Source organism: Vicugna pacos, chromosome 11 (assembly GCF_048564905.1).
Source record: "Vicugna pacos chromosome 11, VicPac4, whole genome shotgun sequence".
Lineage (NCBI taxonomy): Eukaryota > Metazoa > Chordata > Mammalia > Artiodactyla > Camelidae > Vicugna > Vicugna pacos.
In genome coordinates, this window is record NC_132997.1 from 94,736,614 (window position 1) to 94,759,420 (window position 22,807).

General features: G+C 46.6%; 1 pseudogene; it reads right to left on the reverse strand.

Annotated features, from left to right (window-relative positions):
* Nucleotides 1-1,051: 1,051 nt before the first annotated feature.
* Nucleotides 1,052-21,896, reverse strand: LOC140699923 (polypeptide N-acetylgalactosaminyltransferase 11-like; annotated as a pseudogene).
* Nucleotides 21,897-22,807: the final 911 nt, after the last annotated feature.

Below are 22,807 nucleotides of genomic sequence, written 5' to 3' on the forward strand. Positions count from 1 at the left end.
CCTCCACTGTCCCAGCCTCAAAAATACCAGTGAGGTCGGGGACAAGCACAGAGCCAGGAAAACGCGCCGCCCGGGATCTGACAATCTAACCCTTTCACACAAATACTCTTTGGGAAGCAGACGAGTAGTGACCCAGGGGATGAGGTCAACAGACAGTCAAATTCAAGCAACAAAGTGTGTTTTCATCAATGTCAGATTAGAGGAATAACTGTCCAATCCTCTTCCTGCTCGCACTGTGTAGGCAGCATTTGTACCCCCAAAGGCAACCAGATCTCTTTTACCTCTTCTTTAACTAAGAAACAAGACCTGCCACCCACAAGTGCTACATAGCTTTTTTTTTCATTGACATATAGTTGATTTACAATGTTTCAGGTGTACAGAAGTGATTCAGTCATACATATACATATATATTATTTATATATATATATATATAATTTTTCAAATTCTTTGCCACATACCTTGAAAAAGATGCATAATTTACACTAAATCTCCAGGATGGCCCCAAACCCAATAAAACCAGTTGTGCTGACATCATGGAGACAAAAGCCTGGATATGCCAGTTGATTGGGTATTTTCATTTTATTTAGACGCAGGCATTAGAACCCAAGGAGAAGTGAGAAGCAGATCACAGCATTCGTGATCCGCATCAACCAACTCAGCTAGAATTACCTTTAGGTAAATGTTTATATTTATCTACATACAGTCTGTAACATTTCCCCCGGCTTCATTATCCCCGGAGAATATCTACCTCATTTGGTAATTTATCAGGCGGAACGTGGCTATCTCAGGTAAAACACTTAGAAGTGTCAAGGCTGGCCTCTATGCCAAGGGCCTGGGATGACTCACGTGACTTCAGTCTAGCGTGAGGCTGGAAGCCGAAGGCGCAAACTCTGGTGGACAGCTGGACGCGGCGTGAAGGCACTTTAAGAAGCTCGAAAATAAAGCCTGGGTTGGAGAGGCTCTCCGATTCCAAACCCCCCACACAGAGCTCAGATTCTCTCCCTGCTCGATCAGCACTTGTAGGTTTAAACCCAGCCCGTGACGCCTGTTTTCAGTCACTCTGCAACTCCAGCTTCTCTTTCTGCTGCTTCTTGAAGAGGGGATTTCCGAGCGGCGGGACCCACTAAGGGAAGAGAGTCACGGCATCTGGGGTTTGTGCGTCTCATGGTCAGCTGACCTCCCAAAGATGTGTCACTAAAGATGTTACGCCTGTTTTTACTTAGAAGTCGGTGGGGGGAGGAGGGGAAGTGGCCTTGAGTCATCTCATACCAACTGTCCATTCCTTCTAGGACTCAGCTCAGTCTCCTGTCACCACGAGCAATAAACCTCTCTCCTCATGATTGTGAAACTAGTTTTCTTTCTCATGACGCCTTTCTTTCTGAGAGAAGATGGAAAGAGCGGGCCACGTCCATCTCCGGGGCGCTAGCCTTGTTACATACTTGGGTTCAGGTGGACAGTGCCTTCACAGGGTTGCAGTGTAATCCTTGGGGGGACCATGGGCTGTACATTTTTAGAATTTACCCCAATTCAGGATAAACTAACTTGCCTACGATTTTAATGAGGATATTTCATCAGATGCCTGAAATTCCTTGTATCAGCTCACATCCTTTGGACTGTGTGCACCACGGGGAAGAAAGAGGTCCTGGATATGTTTGGGGCTCCCACAACCTTTGTGGAAGGTCTAAGGCATCTGGAATGATGCCATTGGCTCTTGAACTTTACTATCCACAAGGATCACCAAGAGAGGTTGTTTAAAATGCAGATTCCTGTGCCCCTTCCTCAGAGATCACTTTAAGGAGGTCCGGGCAAGACGTGGGGTTCTGCATTTTCAAACGTCAGTGCCCAGGTGACTGCTGTCAGTGGACTTCAAAGTACTCCCTGAGGAAGGAAATCTTAGACACTTGGATAAACTCTATGGAAAACTGGGTCCTTCTAAATACCTAAGTTTCAACTGTCTGACATCATTTCCTGAGATCCAAACAGTTCTATCTCCAGCCTTATTCAAGGCTGAGTCATTTTGTTCTCAGAGGGACAACACTGATCACGCCATGAAAACTGTTATAAACCTGTTTCCACAAGACTCTGGTGGAACAGCAGAAGCTGCCCCCACCCCTCCATCACCTCTCAAGGCATTTGCAAAGCAGCCTCCTTTGTCTCCGTGGAGCTCCCAGGTGGAACACCAGATGTGCTGGGGTGTTGGCGGAGGGGCACCACTGGCTCGCTCAGACACTTTGTTAGAGAAGAGGGACCAGCATCAGAAGGCCCCAGAGATGCTTGCTTGGGTCTCAGCGCAAACTCTGCCTGGGCGGCCTGACTTGGGGGGATGACAGCGTCTAGCCCCTCTGCCACCGAACCAGAGCCCACCCCACTCCCTTCCCACCCAGCCTCAGATACGGGGAGCTGAGCCAGGCTGGGGTGGGGCCAGAGAGAGCCGATGCTGGATGCCGGCCCTTGGATGTGGATTTTCTGTTGGTTCCCCACCTCATCCAGCATGGCCAACCCCGCCAGGTCCCCCAGGAGCAGTTTGTAAAAATGACAATGGTCTCAACAGCTGGTGTGTTATGCATGAAGCCTAGACACCAGGCACCATGCTGAGTGTTTTGCGATAGTGTTTCCATAAATCCCCACAATAAGATCACTGTCTCCTTTTTACAGATATGGGAGGATCTGTAAGTCCTCGGGCAGAAGGGGGGGAAGTTTGAGGGCCCGCACAGAACAGGGCAGTGGTCTCCAGAAAGGCAGGTTAGTACCGATGGGAAGCCCCCAGCTGCACCCAACTCTGGGCAGTTCAAGGAGCCCCTTGCTCGCAGCTCCTGAGCCAACACACACGCCCACCAGGGGGGCCTTGGGCCTCTCCCATCACGACCACTGCTGACTGGGAGAGGACCCTTCTGGCCTTGTCCTTCTCTGTATGTGCTTCTTGGGGAATTCAGCAACCTCTGTACAGAATTTATGGTTCACGAGTCCTTTTCACCTACAGGGAATCTTCCTGACTAAAGGAGTTATAGGTGCCTGCGGGCTCATTGTCTGCAGAATTTTCCCGAAACTCTGGGCCATGAGCCATTATGAGCATCAGTCCAACACTGCAGTGCCTGACCCTGATGCCAGGAGGGTTAACAGGGAGGACCGTGTGCTGAGCTGGCGGCTGGGGGAAGAGGGTGGATGGGGCTGGCCTCCGTGGTTTGCTCTTAGAGGTTCAGAGGAGAAAATCGGCTGACAGCAGTGTGGCTTGTAAGTTCCCAGCAGGCTCCCACTTTCTTTCCAAGACCAAGGGGGCTTTTAGCCCACAACGTGCTGGCCTGAGCCCTGGCCAGCTGCCTTCACTCTGCTGGTGGCCACCAGAATGAATGGGATTAGAGCCTTGATAAAGGAGGCCCCAGTGAGCTCCTTTGTTGCTCAGCCATCAAGGGACATGGTAAGAAGACAGAATCTGTGAACCAGAGAGGTGAGCTCTCACCAGACACTGAATCTGCCCAGACACTGAGACTTCCCAACCTCCAGAATGAGAAGAAAGAAATTTCTGTCGTTTGTAAGCCATCCAGTCTATGGTATTTTTGTTTTAACAGCCTAAATGGACTCAGCCACAATTCCTCCTTGAAGAGCTCTGGAGGTGGCTTTCTCATTTAGCAGCTGCAGAGACTGAGCTCAGAGAGGTTAAGTAACTCGCCCGGGATCACACAGCTAGTAATCCCCAGAGCCCACCCCACAGCTGCCCCTCTGGATGTCGCGGCCACGAAGGCCAGCTTCCACCCAGGGCCCCTGACTTTGCCTTCAAGGTGCTTTGCTCTCTGCCTTGAAAGAAGATACAAAGCAGTGATTACCTGCTGAAATTCCTCATAGAGCTACCCTGAACTGAGGCCCAGAGAGGGAGGGGGCCCAGCTTTGGTCACCAGGAAGCAGGTAGAGAGGCTGGGACCAGTGCCGGGTCTCGGCTGGCTGGCCGTCTTCTCCCCTGCGACGTGGGGATGGAAGTGGGGGCGGCCTCCTGGGCGGGTGCCTGGGCACCCAGCTCATGAATATGCAGGTGCACAGAGGCAGAATGCCTCCGACACTGTCAAGTGTATTTCACAGATGGGGGAAATGTGTCCCCGAAAAGGGAGGAGTCACCTGCCAACACCAGCAGCTGAAGATGGTAAAATGGTACTTGGGTCCTGGGTTAGTGGTTCCCAAGCCCGATCAGGCACCAGAATCATCTAGAACGATTATTTCAAACACAGCTCCTGGGACCAGTCCCAAACCTGCACATTAGCACCTCTGCTGCAAGGTCTGGCATCTGCTCTGCTGCTGAGCAACCCAGGCAGCTCCAGGGTGTGGCCAGGGTCAGGGTTCATAGCACTGAGCACTCCTGAGTGTGCCTCCGGAGGGGGCTGGGCTGGGACCGACCTCTGGCCCCTGCACTGGGCTCTAGCCATGGGCAGGCGGGGTCGGGCTGGAGGGAGAGGGAGGAGAGTGTTCTCCCCTCGGGACCTGAAATAGGTGTTGGTTCAAAAACAACCTTCAGCCTTGAGTCACTCCTTCCTTTTTGTCGAGTAAATCTAGACCTAAGGGGCCGAGTGGGGGTGGGAGGGGGAATTTCATTAGGTACAACATCATTTCAACTCCGCGATCCTCTCCATTAGCTCCAAAGAAGGACAGAGGCTACATCTTATTCACTTCCGTATCCCAGCTGCTCAGCCCAGAGCCAGGTCCAGAGCAGGCACTAAATAAATGCTTCTGCAGTTGAATTCCCATTATTAGCTACACTGTGTGAGTGGTGCTTTCACAGTAGATTTTTCTGCCACCTCTTGAGTTCCTGCAGACACCAGGAGTTGCTGAGAAGGCTGTATTCCAAGTCAAAATATTCATTATGACACATGCTGTTTGCAATTTCCACACCAATTTCCACACTCCCAGTCATTACCCCATAATGTGCTTGGGGAGGAAAACAAACCGCTCTTAGAAAGACAGCCGTGCAGTCGCCAAGGTCAGAGATTGGATGCCACACTCGGTGGCCCTTCCGGGGGCACTTCTCTGTGGGCCATGACACGGAGGGATTCCAGACCTGGGAGCCCTGGCCAGTGGGTCTTCAGCCAGCTGAGATCCAGGACCCCGGGGACCACAACCTCCCAGACACGTGGTAACTGCAGTATGTTTAACTGCAATGCTGGGGACCCTTTCAGTCATCAGAGCAACATAGAGCGCCCTCTGTTTGACATTTTCCCCTGTTTATCTCATTATAAAGAATAACTGCACAGGGCAGAAGTTTGCTCCTGGTCTCATTAGCTGCCTTCTCCTAATTGCAGGTTTTAAAGCAAGCTGAAGGCAGAGCCTCTGATGGAAATTAAACCCAAAGAGAAAGAGAACAAGAGAAGGCGTGGGAGTTGGATAATTGCATGCCTGTGTCTCTAGTGGTGGGCTCAGTCAAACGGAGCAGCAGATGGGGTCTAAATTGAAGGAAAAATGGAAAAGAAGCTCAGCTCAGACCAATGGTGATCAAAGCCAGCCACGAGAGCACTTCTGGACAAGCCTCTGGCTCTCCAGCTCGTTGTTTGCTTGGTGACTTTGCCTGGTAATCGGCTCTGACATTTCCCCCTGACCCCTGACCGCACCACCTGGACCTCCTCTCTCTGCTGTTGGCTGGGGGAGGGTTCTGGCACCTGCTTCCAGGGCTGCAGGTCACTGGGCATCAGCCAGGGGACAGTTGGCCTGCACTTTCCCCCCTGCCTCTCGCACCCGCCGCACTCACTTTAATCCAGCCCCCTGCATACCTAACCCAGCCACCTGGGGGCTTTGTACTCTTACCAAGCAGGGGCTGGATTTTTGTTTTAAACCTAGAATGCTGCTGAGCGCCTCCTCCAGCAGGGGCGAGAGGACAAGTCAGGGAATCGGAGTGTCCTGCTATGGAATCCATTGATTGTCGTCTTTGTGACCTTAACCTCTCAGAACTGCTGTCAGCAAAATGATGACAATGGCCCCCAAACTGTTAGAAGGGTTACATCAGCTCTCTTTGGACAGCGCTGGCACATAGTAGGTACCCATTTATATTAGTTCCTTATTCAGCCTCCGATTTCTGAGAAATCCATCATGTTCTCTGGAGTGAAGGTCAGGCTATTTGAGGGTTTTGAAATTTCTAGCTTTTCAGGGCAGCCTCTCTGGAAGAGACAGGGTGGCTCGGTGAGAAGAGCCCCATGGGTTTGAATCTCCTGTGCCCTTGGCGGTGGCCCCCATCCTTCTGGGCCTCCCGTCTCCCCTATGGCATCTGGGATGTGCAGACACTGTCCCGGGCCTGCCCTGCTTGGCTGACAAGGCTGTCCTGAGTTCTAGGTGGTTAAGGCATGGGACCAAGCTCTGTAAACTGGGAAAAAGGAAAATTTACTCCAACTCAAATTGGTAGCTTATGGGAACAGGCAGCTTTGGAAAGCCACAGAAGAAAAGAGTTCCCAAGGACTAATACTGGAGGACCCATGTGGGCCGGTACCACAGCTTTTGTGCAGCTAATTCAGTGGAAAGATCTTCCACTGTGGAGCCGGAAGAATCTTACAGATCTGCACCTGCCATGTGACTCCCAGTAGATTCCTTACCTGACTGTGGGAAGTGGAATTGTGAATTTCCATCGTTTACCATGATGGATGTAAATGCTCTTTATAAAATGTAGAGCACAGATCCACATGTTAGCTGTTTTGTGATTCTTCACTCTAGCCCCAAGGATGCTCAGCTCAACATTACGTGCTGGTTGGTACTTCATTTAAAATCCCTGTAGAAGGGAAGCTACCCAGACCCTCACTGAAAGCCGGTTTATGTTTAAGCAGCATTTGAAGCAATTAGCCTTAACAAGATGATGTTTAACACAGAGGGGGATCTGTGGAATAGTGGCTTTCTAAAGATAATCCCCGGAGCCTGTGAATATGTTACCTTACATGGCAAAAGCGACTTTGCAGATGTAATTGAGTTAAGGATCTTAAGACAGGAATATCATCCTGGATTATCTAGGTGGGCCCAATGGAATCACGGGGCTCTAAAAACATAGAAGACAAAAGCAGGAGAGTCAGAGAAGGAGACGTGACAATGGAAGCAGGGGTCAGAGACAGAGAGAGGCTGGAAGATGCTGCGATGCTGGCTTTGGGGTGGAGGAAGGAGCTGAGGGATGCAGGCAACCTCTGGAAGCTGGACAAGGCAAGTGGATTTCCCCTGGAGCCTCCAGAAGGAACACATCCCTGCAGATACCTTGATCTGAGCCTACTGAGATTCATTTCGGATTTCTGAACAACAAAGCTGAAAGATAACAATAAATCCGTGTGTACTTTAAGATGTCAAATTTGCGTAACTTGTTAGAGCAGCAAAAAGAAACAAATACACAGATAAATGGAAACTCTGCAGCTTGCATACAAAAGTCCCATAGCCCGGGTGCAGAATGGGAGACACCTGGTTCAGCAGTCACACTTCGGAACAGAGCTCAGTGACTAACTGTCAGTGATGTGGCCGTGGTCGCAATGGCAGCTTCTGTGTTGAGTTGTTTTATGAGAAGCAGAGCGACTGGAATGAGAAGGGATGCTCTACATTCACTGAGGCCAGTGGGTCACACAGAAATAGTGGGTTAATTTCAGGGCAAAACATTTCCAAGAGGACATTATAAAGCGGCATCTTTCCTAAGTGTGAGAGAGAGCAGTAAGTCTCGTACCTTGCCAGTATTGCTTCATTGGATAGCAATTTGGAAAAATGTATTAAAATCTTAATGCACGTATCTTTCAAACTAGCAATTGCATTGCTCTAAATTTATGGCACAGATAATCTCTACAAAGAGGTATATACAATGCAAGGATATTAATGATTGCTTTGTTTGTGGTAGCAAAAGACTGGAAGCTACCTGTGTCCACCAATAAGGGACTGGTTTAATGAAATGCAATTTACTGAACTGCTTATGTAGTTCTTGAAAGAATCAAGTGGGACTTTAAATACTGATGTGGCATCATCTCCAAAATTTATTACTGGGTTTAAGAAAAGCAGGGGGCAGAAGAGTGTATGTAATATTTTTGTCCAAAATAAAAATGCGTAGACTTTGCAAATGCATAGAACTCCCTTGAAAAGATAGAAAGTGGTAACATGATTGACTCTGGGAGCAGGATTCGCGAGCCTGGAGGTCTGACATGTGAGGTTTGATTTGTCCTTCATCTTAGGTTTATACTTTCTCCTTCCACGTGCCTGCAATGACACATTAAAGGAAGAGAAAAGGGAAGAAAACAGAAGTCCCTGAAACCAGCTTATGTGTGGGGCTGTTAAAAGAACTGAAATGTTTACTCTGCGGAGGACAAGGCTGGAGCCAATGGAGGAGATTTGGACTTTGAAATAAGGAAGGATTTTCCAACCATCAGAGCTGCCTGAAGGAAAGCCAGGCTGCCGAGTGAGGAGTGAAGTCTCTTGGCTGCTGGGCTGAGAAGCAGAGGCTGCATGAATCCTTCCTGCGGGGCCACAACCAGGTCTCAAGCTTTAGAGGACTTACTATAGTGCAGACAGCCTCACCCTGGCTCCATATTATTATTTTTAACAATAAAAAGGGTACTTTATTTTAAATGTAGCTGGTACCACAATTCATCAAAACACTTTATAATAGTTAACTACCTCTCAAATACAATCTTATAAATGATGCCTTCTAGAGGTTAAAAGCAAAGTGGATTCAATCAGTTACTTTACAATTACCTATGGAAACAGAAGTAAAAAACAATAATTAACTGTCTCCTCTGAGGTCTTCTAAGAAAGGAAGTCATAACAAGTTCCTGATTAGATAAACACCATTCCATTATTAAAATGGATTAACAAGACGCATAAATAGATTTGAATAGACACGTCGGTTTCCTGGGTTTTGTCCTTCTGTACAAACGTGACTCTTTATAGAGTTAAACTTGTATTCTGGTTTCCTGCCATAAGCAAAAAGTTCCTCAACAGAAGCTCAGAAACGACCTTAATGTCCTGGTGAAACACACTTCACCTCCTGACGGTCTCTCGGTGCCCCCATGTCTAGTGTACCTGCTGTCTCCCCTCTGCTCAGGCATCTCCATGGGAGGGCAAGTGTGATGCACCACACTCCAGCCACGGCGTTCACCTGAACATTCCCAAGGCCACCTTGTGAGGAGGAGCCATCACAGGTCGCCACAGCAACACAGCCTTGGTGACTCAGTGGCTCACCCACTCTCAGGCACTGTCCAACTGACACCTGGTGCAGCTGAATTTTCTTCCTGAAAGTCCACTGCTGGGATCCTCCTGACCCATGACCCTTCATGAGCCACTTGATGAATGAATTTCTGACGTATCAAGGCAGAGGAGATTATTTAAAACCAATCCATGCCCTTCATTATAAATTCAGATCTGATTTGGGGCACCGTGGCCATAGCCTTTAAGCACTCTTAGACCCACCTTCTGACCTGAGCAGCCTTGGGCCACCAGACACTTGTTGATCTGGTGGTGATAAAGCCTTTCCCACTGAAGGACTCCGGGGTATTTTGACCCTCTGGTGATAAAAATGGTTTGCTAGAGTTTGGCATTGGGCTCAGATAGTGTATCTCTTGGTAAGTATTATCCGAATACCATTTAAATGATTTACAACCCAACTTCTTCCTCAGTTCAACATGCTCGTTGATGCTTCCATAGCTTTTGGATCTCAGATCAGGTCTTAAGGAAAAACACTGCTTCTTCTATTCACTCAATGGAACATATGATGACACACTCATCAGGTATGTCATGACATCCTGGACTTCAGGAGAATCACGTGGTCACCTTTTTCCAAAACTGTGTCCGACTCTAGGGCAAGGATGATGAAGAGTTTACTGCCACACATCCAAATCTGAAATGATAACTCTAAATTTTCCCCCCTTCCCCATACCCATGCCACTGTCATACTGTCCAAGTTCAGTGAAATAGTTTCTGTTCATGGCAAACAATTCTCCAGCAATTCCAGGTGACTTTATTGGTGCAGTAGCTCCTTTTGGTTCTCCAGGCTCAGAAAAGGGAACAAGATCCCGCATGAAGTGCAGCCCCCAGTTGAATCCTCCTTGCAACACAGGGGAGGAGCTGTAGGCGAGGGTCAGCACTGATGGTGTCCGTCACCGGGCGCCCTCCTGGATGACAGCCAGCAAGGGCTCCGCCATCACACTCCCTCCATGGTGGCCATCCAGGAGCACCAGGACTTCTCCCGCAGCCAGGGCTGCTCTGGTTGTTCTTCCTCGAATCAACCCCTCTTTCTTTGAATTTCTTACTACTTTAATTTTTTAAATTAAAGGAGGTATTGTTGGACATATTCATCTAGTTTTCCTTTAAAATCGTTCTCCATGAGCCTGATTTCATAAAGAAGTGTGCGATCTAGGAGGCTGGGCACAGGCCGAGCAAGGCTCACCAGGCTTCGCTGTAGAAACAACTAGCACCACCAGCCACGAGCAAGTCCGTCAAGTCAGACGCGTCTTTATCCGCTGCATCCTGGTGTCCAGCACATCTCTCTGGGAGCCCAAGACGCACGCTGAAGGCACGTTTCTCACACTTCAAGTCTCTCGGAGCCTGATCACTGTCATTAAATATCATACCCAGTTCAGAAGAGAATTTCGTGTTTCACGTCATCTTTTCCTGAATCTTCAATAAGGTTATCTATCCCATCAATTTTGTGTGCTTTGAACTGTGGTTCTAATCCTTGACTTGGACCTCGAGTGAAACAGGGGTAGAATTTGGGGGTGGGGGGAATGGTCCAGGGGGTCCAGACCCCTTGATGAGCACATTCTTAAGTGGTTGAGTCACTTTGCTGAGGTTGAAATGAACAAAAAGCAAAACTATCCAGGCTGCAGATGTAAGAAGGCACCCTTAACAAGTATCAAACAGTGACACCACTTCCCTCTATAGACCCAGTGTAGCTGAAGGGCGGTTTTCAATTTCCTGGAGCAGAAGCTGCTGGAGACGCAACCTAGTGCTGGAGGCTGGGTGTGCACTGGAGTGAGACTGAGAAACTCTGGGATGCAGTTCGGGGTGCAGAGGGCCCACACTTCTGCAGCTTTGCCTCCAGGACCACGGCTCCATGTTGGAACCACATGGGGGACTTTGAAATCTCCCTGATGCCGGGGCCCCACCCCAGGCCAACTGAATCCGAATAAGGAGTCTCAGTGCCATTCTGGCCTTATCTAATCCTGTCCAAATCAGCTAAAACACTAATCTGATCATTTCACAACCCCCATCCCCAGCCCAGAACCTTCCAGTGGTTTCCCACTGTACTCAGGACAAAGATTATGTCTTTGTCAAGGCCTGATGTCCCTCTGAGTTCTGTTCTCCATCTTGCCCTCTCATTCACCAGCAAGTATGCATACCCCTACTCACCACCAGGAACTTATCAGACGAGGTCAGGGGCGTTCAGCGTGGTACGGCCCTGGACTGCCATGAACTTACCAGAAGCACCACTAACACGTTGACTGTGCCTCTCGACTGCCCCTGGTTATTATTTTTTACTTTGATTAAAAACACAGGTGTACACATTACTTATTTCAAGTATCATCTAGGGGTAGAGGCAGCCAATTAGCCCATTACTGAAATCGTGTACCTAGAATAATTATTATGCCTCAGAGTAATCAGTTTCATCACTTGGATAGAGTAAAAGTGTTTCTGCTGCTCTTAAGGAAATCAGGCATGAACAAGAATGACTGGCTTGTTATTAGGGGAGATACAGCTCTGGAGTTGGTGGATGGAAATTCTGCCAACTGAGATCAAGAAAGTGGGGGTGGGAATGATGGGTCCATTGGGAAAATGTTGAGTCTGAGATGTCGTGAGGGTCTCTAGGGGGATGTCCAGAGCACGGTTGGTTGGATGATTTTGAAGAAGGAGAGTTCTAGGATGGAGACAAAGTTTGGGAAGCAGCAAGATTCAGGAGGTGCTTCAAACTATGTAAGTGAAGAGGTCACCCAGAAACTGGTTGTTCAGTGAATGAGACCCAGAAAACCCCAGTGTTTCTGGGGCAGGTGGAGAGAAGGATGGAGACCAAGAGAAGGGCAGAGAAAGGGACACTAAGGGCAGAAAGCAAGGAGTGAAGAAGTTTCAGAAAGAGAGACAATGTGGCAAAAAGGACCAGTAAGATGAAGCCATCTCTATACCTAGGCCAGAAGAGTGAGGAGTCTGTGGGGACCAGGTCAGGTGTGAGGTGAGGAGCAGAATGGAGGTGGGGGTCAGAGCACAGAACACAGAGCTGTGAACAGGGGGTGAGGGAGGGCCTGGACAGACAGATGAGGAGTGGCTGCTCCCCTCTGCACACTAAATAAAGTTTAAAAAAAAGAAGAAAGACTAGTGTCCCTGTTTTCCAACCTCCCACTGGCCCAAAGTCTTCTTCCAAACTCACAGACTGCGGTGTGTTGGGGGCAGAGGACTGTGCTTAAGTCACTTTGCTTTCAGATTCTTGCCTTTAAGCTATTTGAAACAAAACAAAAATTTTAAATGCACCTCATATCAGTCAGGATTCTCCAGGGAAATAAAACAAAATACATTAAGTGATTTATGTAGAAATTAGCTCCTGTGATTTTGGGGGCTAGCTGACATTCTTAGGGCTGGCAGACTGAGGACTCAGGCAGGAGATGATGTGACAGCCTTGATACAGAATTTGTTCTACTCCAGGAAAACTCAACCTTTGCTTTTAAAGCCTCGCACTGATTGGATGAGCATCCCCTGCCATTACTGAGGGCAATGGTCTCCTTTATAATCTGATGATTATAGATGTTAGTCACATCTGCAAAGCAGCTGCACTGCAACACCGAGATTAGCTTTTGATTAAATAGCTGGCTACTGTCTTCTAGCCAAGTTGATACATAAAACTAACCATCTCACCTCCTAAATCCTGCAAGCTGCTAGTCTCCTGCTCCAGCCAGACCACTGACAGAGGATTGTATCCGTTTAATAAAATATCAGAAAATGGAAGTGGGGGTCCGCCAATGGCCCCTCAATAAGGCATGAAAATCAGAGGCAGCTGCAATTCCACTTTTTCAGACCGTTTTCAGCTCCTTTGGAGTTCCCCCCACATGGCCTGTGAGATACAAGGAACCGTCTCATTATTTATCCAACAGTGTAGTCGCAAGGTGGCTTTCTCCAGGCGTGTTGGCAAGCAGGCGCCTTGACCCTGACAAACAGCTGGGGAGCTGATACAGCGCTCCCTCCCACACCCCACTCTTCCAGGTGAATCTAACAAAGCTAAATCGGTCCTCCGCGCTGGCTGGTTTTTTTCCTCCCTTCTTCTAATGTCAACCTGTCAGCAACGTGAGCAGATGATCCTCGAGGGCCACAGCTCTACTGTCACAATGGGAATGAGAAGCCACGGAGACACCCACGCAGTCACCCCTGAACGATGCTCTTCGTCCCAACAGAATACAGCTGACGACCAGAAACGAATCAGACTGCAGCATTGGTCTGCACTGTGCGTCACTCGCTGTAGACCAGGGTGGAGGGCGCAGGGGGTGGAAAGCGGGCTGGGGGACCCTGGGATTCCTGCCACCTGCCCCTTGTTGGTGCACTTGCTGCCTTAGCTCTTTGTAGCTCTCATTTCTCTCCCAACTTTTAAACTGGTAGACCCACAGCGACCAGCACCCTGGAAAGGTGCGGTTGTAGACATGGATCAACATTTCTCCAACTGACCAATAAGACTCAGACTATTGGGATAAAGTGTGGCCCCACTAGACCAGGCATTCCCATTGCAGGGTTCAGGGGGAAAATGCTCCTTTGTTTTCACTAACTTCTCAAATGTAACATTCCTTCAGTTGCGCATGTCGGTGATACTCCAGAGCAGTCACCTCAGCACTTGTGACGTTGTCACCAGTGGTAGTCACAGATATTTCCAGATTACATGATAGTCGTGGCAGAATTCTCAAGATAGCGTTTCTCCTCATCACTACTTCAAAATGACACCAATGTGAGTTGGTTGCCAGATCTTGACGTAATGCGTTAATAACAAAGCACACATATCACTATATTATGTGTTTTTTCGACATGTTTATAATTGCATTTCAATGTAATAAAGTTTCCATTGTAACCCAATGTCCATTGTTTTGTGTGCTGTAAAACATGATTCTGAGGAAGTCATGGCAGAGGAAAAGATTCAGAACTCCTGTACTAGATCAATGGTTTTCAAACCACAGGTATGATCCAAGCTGTCATGGGTCAGAAAATCAATTTAGTGGGTGACAACTGGCATCCTTCTTTAAGAAAAATGAATAAAATAGAAAATATCAGAGTCCATCATGTGTGCTAAAGATATATCAGACATTTATCATTGTGTGGCCTGTGTGTGCCACTTCACAAAATAAAATACATGTCTTAGTGTGCTTGTAGTTGAAGTTTGAAAATCACAGCTCCAGATGGCAACACTTGCAAGGACGGGTTCATGTCCATGTTTAGCCCAGCATTTCTCATCTCTCCAGGACTGAAGACAATGCTTTGAGTTACCAGGTGCTTGTCAGTTATCTACAAAATGAAGCAAAAAATGCACAGGGTAGGAACCATCTGTATGATACACATCATCGTCCAACATGGCTAGAAAACCATTCAAGAAATATCTTTTGAGTTTTGACCATGTGCTGGGGCGTGTGCTGTGTTGCTGGAGTTCCAGTAGTGAATAGTCTACGGTTTCACCTTTAGTCTAGCAGCATGAACTATATTAATTTTGCTACACACACATACATACACACAAATCGAGTGAGTTTAAGATGTTTAACACATATTTGCTGGGTACATATTTGTTCTGACAACCCCAAGAAGGTCTTGAGTTGAGGCTCATGTGGCTCTTCTGGGGACAGCCCACTGGACTCTGATGTGAGAAGAAGTAAGTTTACACGAGGCTATAACTCAGGGCCAAGTATGCTAGAAGCCAGGAGGATGGTCTAGCAGGAAGCAGGTATTGGGTGGTTATCAAAGAAATTCCAACAAGCGCCTGTCTTGGGTTAATCACAACCTTCTTGAACAACACAAGAATGGTTGACTGCTTTAACCACAATCATCTCCCTACCTCCCAGCTCAGGGACTGTCATCTGGCTGTCAGGCTCCATCTTTTTCTTTCAGGCCTACATATTACACTTTTATTAATTTTTTTAGACATTCAAACTATCTAGACTTATCTAGATATTGTCTATTTCACGAATTCGTCATTTTTTTACACCTCATATCTTCCTCCTGGAATTATTTCCCTTCTTCCTGAAATATATCCTTTAGAAGTTCCCCAGTGGGTAAGCCAGAAAGAGAAAGAAATACACCATATGATATCACTTCTATGTGGTAGCTTAAAAAAATGACACAAATGAACTTATTTACAAAACAGAAACAGATTCTCAGACATTGAAAACAAACTTATGGTTACTAGAGGGGGAAGTGATGGAGAGAGAAATTAGCAGTTCAGGATTTGCAGATACAAACTACTTATATAAAATAAACAACAGGTCCTACTATGCAGCCCAGGGAACTATATTCAATATCTTGTAATAGCCTATAATAAAAAGGAATATAAGAAGAATGTGTGTGTGTGTGTGTGTGTATATATATGTGTGTGTGTGTGTATCTGAATCACCGTGCTGTATACCAAAAATTAACACAACGTTGTAAACCAACTATACTTCAATTAAAAAAATGTAGAAGTTCCCCAGTGGGGATTTCTGGTGGTATCAGAGCCAATAGAGACCAGAGTGAGGCACCTAGGGTATAAATTTTAAGGAAGCACTCACTCTCAGGTGCTAATTCTAAACTGTCATAGCCCTGAGAGCAAGCACCTCCTTAAATTCCATGCCCTTGACATCTCACTTGTCTCACCTTCGGTAAACTTGCTATTTTTATTTATCTAAATGTATTTATTTCACTCTTATTCTTTTTTTAACGTTTTTTATTGATTTATAATCATTTTACAATGTTGTGTCAAATTCCAGTGTAGAGCACAATTTTTCAGTTATTCATGAACATATATATATATTCATTGTCACATTTTTTTCTCTGTGAGTTACCATAAGATCTTGTATATATTTCCCTGTGCTATACAGTATAATCTTGTTTATCTATTCTACATTTTGAACTCCCAGCCTGTCCTTTCCCACCCCCCCGCCAACACCCCCTTGGCAACCACAAGTTTGTATTCTATGTCTATAAGTCTGTTTCTGTTTTGTATTTATGTTTTGTTTGTTTGTTGCTTTTTTTTTTTTTTAGATTCCACATATGAGCAATCACATAGCATACAGGCCTTCCTCAAAAAAGAAGAACAATCTCAAATAAACAATCTAACCCACCAGCTAAAAGAATTAGAAAAAGAAGAGCAAAAAACCCAAAAAAGCAGCAGAAGGAAATAATAAAGATCAGGGAGGAAATAAACAAAATAGAGATTTAAAAACCCATAGAAAAAATCAATCAAACCAAAAGCTGGTTTTTTGAAAAAGCAAATAAAATCGACAATCCTCTGGCCAAACTCACAAAGAAGGAAAAAGAGAGAGAACAAATAAGCAAAATAAGAAAGGAAAATGGAGAAATTACAACAAATAAAGTAGAAATACAGAATATCATACGAGAATATTATGAAAAACTATATGGAACCAAAATGGATAACCTAGGGGAGATGGACAAATTTCTGGAAGCATGCAGTCCACCAAGACTGAACCAAGAAGAAACTGACCACTTGAATAAACTGATCACCAGAAATGAAATTGAATTAGCAATAAAAAAACTTCCCCACAAATGAAAGTCCAGGACTGGACAACTTCACCGGGGAATTCTACCAAATATACAAAGAAGAACTCATAATAGTCCTTCTCAAACTCTTCCAGAAGATTGAAAAGGAGAGAATACTCCCAAACTCATTCTATGAAGCCACCATCACCCTGATACCAAAACCAGGCAAAGACACTACCAAAACAGAGAATTATAGGTCACTCTTATTCTTGAGGGATAGTTTAACTGGCCATACCAAGTTAACAATGATTTCCTTTTATTTATCTGAAGACAGTATTCCCCTGCCTTTTTGTGTCCATTGTTGCTACTGAGAAATATGCTCCCCAAATGGTATATTTTTTCTTTTGTAAGTAATTTGTCTTTTCTCTCAGGCTGTTTAAACCACTCTATTTGATTTTGGTGCTCTGCTGTTTAAGTACCATGTGTCTAGATGTGGATTCCTTTCAACTAACTAGCTTAGTTTTGGAGGGCTTACTGATCTGAAGACCAATTCCCCCTGCAATATTTGTGGAAAATGCTTAGCAATGATGTCACTGAATATTGACTTTCCCCTAGTCTCTCCATTACCTCTTCTGGAACTTCAAACACATATGTTGACTGGTCTTACTTTCCCTTCCATCCCTCCTAAACTTCTCCTTCATATTTTTCAAATCTCATTTTGTCTCTGTGATGATTTCTGAGTAAATTCTTTAGATTTAACTTCCAGTTTCTAACTCTGTCTTCTGCTGTGTCCATCCTGATCTTGAACCTCTTGGTCATGTTCTTAATTTCTGTTCCTATAGTTTCAATGTCCAAAGCATATACTTGCTCCCGGTCACTTTTGATAGTCTCTTGTTTCTTATACTGGTTTACAGTTTCCTCTAGGTTTCTTTAACAATATTCAACATATTAACTGTACACTCTAGACTCAAGAATTTCACTGTTCAAAATCAATGTAGGTTTGCTTCACCATTTGCCATTTCATCTGACTGCTACTCAGATAAATGGAACTCTCTCTGTGGGATTTCTGAGCGCTTGGACAGAGGGTGTGTTTTCCAGTGAGGATTTGTGTTTGCTTCTGCCAGGCTCCTGGGGACATTTCAGAGCTGGGTCCACTTTACATAAACCATTCTCCCTTAGGTCTTTCAAGTTTCACACATGACATTTCTGGTTCCAAGGGCCAGCTTATGGTGATAACATTTTAGGGGAGTTTTTTGAGAATATCCCTTTTTGGAACCTAGTATGAAGTAGGCACATTTCCATGGTGTTTGGTACCATTGAGTGAATTTCCTTCTAGTTTACACTTTATTTCAGAATGAACCCAAGCTTCATGCTGAAGATGGGGGTCTCAGCCTGAGCCCTGCCCTGCATGAAGCAGGGTGGCTCTGGGCCACCCACAGCATTTGATGACCCTGGATAAGAGTTAGCAGTGATGCTGTGTTCTCTTGTCTGCCTGGTCTCCAGCTCCCACCTCATCCCTGGCCTCAGAGGGTTCCTTTTACATTCTTAGGGGCTGTCTGGTCATTTATAAAGGGTTTTCTGAATATAGAGTTTTTAGCTGGGCCATAGCTAGAGCATCTTAGGACCTCCAGTCTGTTGCAACACCATATTTGTAGGTGAAGCAAGCTCATCCAGCTGCAGAAATGAATATCTCCCTCTACTGTTTGTTACTACAAAGTGTTCAAGAGGTTTGAAACTGAGCTGGGACATATCAACCATGACTGCTTCTTTGGGTACAATTCATTTAGTCAACATGAATATATCAGGCACCTGCAATATACAGGCACATGTTCGAGACATAAATCAATATATCAGTGAACAAACCCTCCAAGAATCTCTGTTCTTGTAGGGCTTACTTTCCAGAGGGAGGGGAAAGAGAAAATAGAGGACTTTTATAGGCGGTTATAAGAAAAAACCAAAGTAGAGAAGGAACTCAGGGTTGCTTGGGGGAGGGCACAAATTTCCAACTAGGTGTTTGGGGAGAAGTTACTGAGAAGATGACACTTAAGCAAAAACTTGAAGATAATGAGGCAATGGGCACTGCTAATACCTGAGGGAACAACAGCATGTGCAAAGGCCCTGTGGTGGGAGTAGATCTGGTATCTCTGAGGCTGGAGTAGAGGAGTGAGAGGGCAAGTGTGAGGGCAGGAGGGCAGAGAAGTTAGAGGAGGCCAGACCCTGAAGCCCCCGTGGATCACAGTAAGGATACTGACTTTTACTCCATGTGACATGGGAGCCACTGGAGAGCTTGGGGCAGAAGACTGATACAGTATGGTTTAGGTTTTACAGAATGTCAAGTTGAGAAGTAGACGAAAGTGGGGCAGAAGCAGGGAGAACAGTGCATAACAAGCACGGCTAGAAATGAGGTGAGGCTTACCCATCAGATCTGGAAACATTTGGAAAGAAGCATCAATGGGATGAACTGGCTGGGAGAGAAAGAGGGAGTCAAATTGAATAATCCCAGGATTTTTGGCCAGAGCAACGAGAAGGATGGAATTCCCACCACTTTGATGTGGGGAGAACTGTAGGAGAGGCAGGTGGGCGAGGCGAGATCAAAGGATCAGCTTACTGAGTCTGAGATACCCAAGCAACTTCTAAGTGGAGCTGTCTGGTAGGCAGAGGGGTGGACAGCCTGAGGGGAGCAGTCTGGGCATGGTTACTAATTTTGGAGGCATCAATGTTATGAGATCGGGTAGTGTCAGAGAAGAGAAGGGGTCCAAGCTCTGAGTCCTGCCCCCTCCCCCAGCCTCCACTCTCAGCAATGAGTGTGTGATGCACCAGCAACGCCTGGACATCGGTGTGCTCTTTTAAAACCCCTCAGTGATCTTCCACATCTGTTGTCCTGGCAGACACAGAGTGGCTACTTTTTATATGTCTGATTACAAAGGCTCCACAGTTCAGTTTGCACCCACCCCTGCCAAGCCGACTCCTGATCTCACCTGCTCCTCCTCCTCCCACACACTTCCCTCTCTTTGAAGAGCTCTTCCCCCTACTGACAAGTGCTGCCTCATTTAGGAACCTCCTGGATTAGCTGCATTTTAGGGAGCTACAAATATCAGGAAAAGAGACTAATCTAGGTTAGGAATATGAGTGGGGCTGTTATGGGTTTAAGTCAACAATCCGCAGGTGGGAGGAGAGGGGCCAGGCTCGAGTGGTAGATCACGTGGCCAACAGCTGGGATAAGGTGTAGGGTCTGTGAGAAGGTGCCCACCCTATTCCCTGTGTAGTTGAAGGAGAAAAGGGAGCTAACTGAGTCTCTCCAAACAGCACAAGACTTTCCTGGCCCCAGCGCGTGGAGGTGGCTCTATTCTCTGGCTGTCCAGCCCTTTGCAGCACGTGAGCTCTGTCCCTGGATCGCTTGTTGTGTGTTATAGCTCAGTGTTACAGCTCAGTTGTGACAGCAACCTGGATCTGGGCAAGAGACCAAGCAGCACTCAGAGGGTTGGAGAACTCAGGTTTATTATGCCAGCGGGCCTAGAGGAGTTAACACTCCAAGCTCTGGACCCCGCCTGTAGGTTTACACAGCCTTTTATAGGCTACCAGTCTAGACTCTGCAATGCTTTGTAACGTCATGTGCAAATAAGGTATAACAAAGGTGACTAATTAGGAACAAGCTTTGTAGAAATGGACCAATCAGGAGTGAGCTCCATGCAAAGAAGCACTACAAACGGATCAATCAGGAGTTAGCTCAGGGAACCAACAGAATCTTAGGGGTAAGTTCTGCTTTCTTAGAAGTAAGCCGTTTCAGAGTTTAAAAAGAGAGAGAATGCCACTGGGCCAGGGAACCGGATGGTGCTGGCAGGAGAGTAGTGGCCCTGCCTGAGGGTCCTGCTGGTCTTTTTCACGGGGCTTCCCATCTCAGTTGCTGCTCAGTCCCACCCCGTGCCCCGCCCCCTCGTAGACTGTGAGCTTCTTGATGAAAAGGGCTGCATCTTATTCAGCAGCGCGTGGAACAGTGCCCAGTAAGACATAGGTGCTCAGTAAAGAGTCTACAGTGAAGCAGTAGACAGACTCCTAGATGGAGCATGTGGGCCAGAGACACACAGACGCCTCCCCACTCTCATCTCCGCGCCCAAGCCACAGAAGTCCAGGCTCCAAGAGACCAAAGTCACAGCTCCTACCTTCACCTCTGGGGCAGACCAAGTGCCTGTCCAAGCTATTCACAGTCACATAACTGAAACTATTATGCAGTCCAGCCTCTGACCTCAAAGATGAACACATGTTAGCTGCCAAGTAGCCCAGCAAGCCTTCAGCAGTGAGGTCCCGTGAACAGGAAGATGTGTGCTCTGCTGCCCTGGAGATTTCTCCTACGCGTCCAGGGTACGCATGGTGGCTTTTCACTGTGATTTCCAGGGGTACATGTCTCTCATAAGAAGGGACTGCTTGTGCACATGTGGATATAGAATGTCAAGTCTCTAACATGCAAACATCCATACACACAGACACACACACACCCATCATCACCTACCTCTGATCTCACAGAAGAGCCCCCAGGACCATGGGACTCCTGAAGGCACGGGAGGATGTCGAGGCTTCCGAAGAGCCTCTGTCTCCATCCCAGTCTCCATGGAAACCTTGAAACCAGACAGGACTTGGTCAGGCTGAGTTATTTGTCTCCTAAATGAGGCGCTACAGCAGAGTCTAGTCCCTGCGGCTAAGAGTTAATAAGACAACAACCTTTCAAATCGACAAGCACTACACTTCTCCGCCTCTAAATACTGGGGCCACGTACACCAGGGACAGTCCTTCAAATAGAGCCAAATGTACTTCTGTGTGAGTACAGCCTGTCCCCGGACCACCACAGGCTAATGTCTACAGAGGAAGGAATATCTATGGTATTATATAGCTAGAGTTTATTAATAATGCAAAAAAATGGCTATCGACAGCTGAACACTTACTATTTGCCAGACACTGGGTGAAATGTGTTACCTAAAATCATCTCCTGTAGTCTGCACAAATTATCTCACTACAATTATAGAAACACCCTCAGAGTCCCAAATCAGCTCGTTCTCGCCCTCTGCTGGGGTTCCCTGTGGTCCAGCGGTGGCGGGCTCTTGCTCGGGTCTGCTCTGCCCTGCACCACTGCCCTTCTGCTGGTAACCGCACTTTAGTCTCCCTATGGAGAAGGCTCTTCCCCACTCTCCGTCTGCGTCGCACTGTTTGAGAGTCGACCACGTCCCAGCTCCAGGGCTGCACATGTGACCCCCGTCTGGTTGACCCTCACCTTCCTTGGCCATGGTCACACCAGTCCATGGAAGGACGCTTGGCCTGAGTCAGTCCTGTGAGGATGTAAGTTTGGAGCTGGGAGGCACCTACGTGGGTTATCTGTTTCACAAGCCACTCGAAAACTTAGTGGCTTAAAGCAACAACCATATTATTACCTCTCATGATTTTGTGGCTTGACTAGGATCATGTGGGAGGTTCTTCGGTGCCACGTGATGAGGTTTGGGCTCTACTGGGCTGAAGCATCCAAGGTGGCAGTCGATGCTGGCTGTTGGCTGGGAGCTGAGCTGGGGCTGCTGACCAGAGGGTCTCTGCTCTCCTCACAGCCTCTACCCATGTTCAGGCTTCAGAGTATGTCAAACAAGTGTTCCAAAGGGACGAGCCCAGGGTGCAAGCACTTATCAAACATCTGCTTGTCATGTCGTGGTTGGCATATAAACAAAATCATGCAGTATTGTAACTTTTTGAGCTTGGCTTTTTTTCATTCACATAATGACCCTGAGGTCCACCCAGGTTGTGGTACGTTCTCAGTAGTTCATCCTTTTATATTTCTGAGTAATATTCCATGGTAGGGATGCATCACAGTGTTTTAATCTATTCATTTGTTGATGGATATTTAGATTGCTTCCAGTTTCATTACAAACAAAGCTGCTATGAACTTTCATATACATGTGGTTGTATAAACATATGCTTTTGTTTCTCCTGGATAAATACCTGTGAGTGGAATTGTTGGATTATTTTGTAGGTCTCAGTTTAACTTCTTAAGAAAATATCCAACTGTTTCCATTGTATATTCCCACTAGTAAGATACGAGAATTCTAGGCCCTCCACATTCCTCACCAATACTTAGTGTGGTTGTTTTCCAAATTTTAAATCATTCTCTTCGACGTGTCATGGTATCTCATTATGGTTTCAATTTGCATTT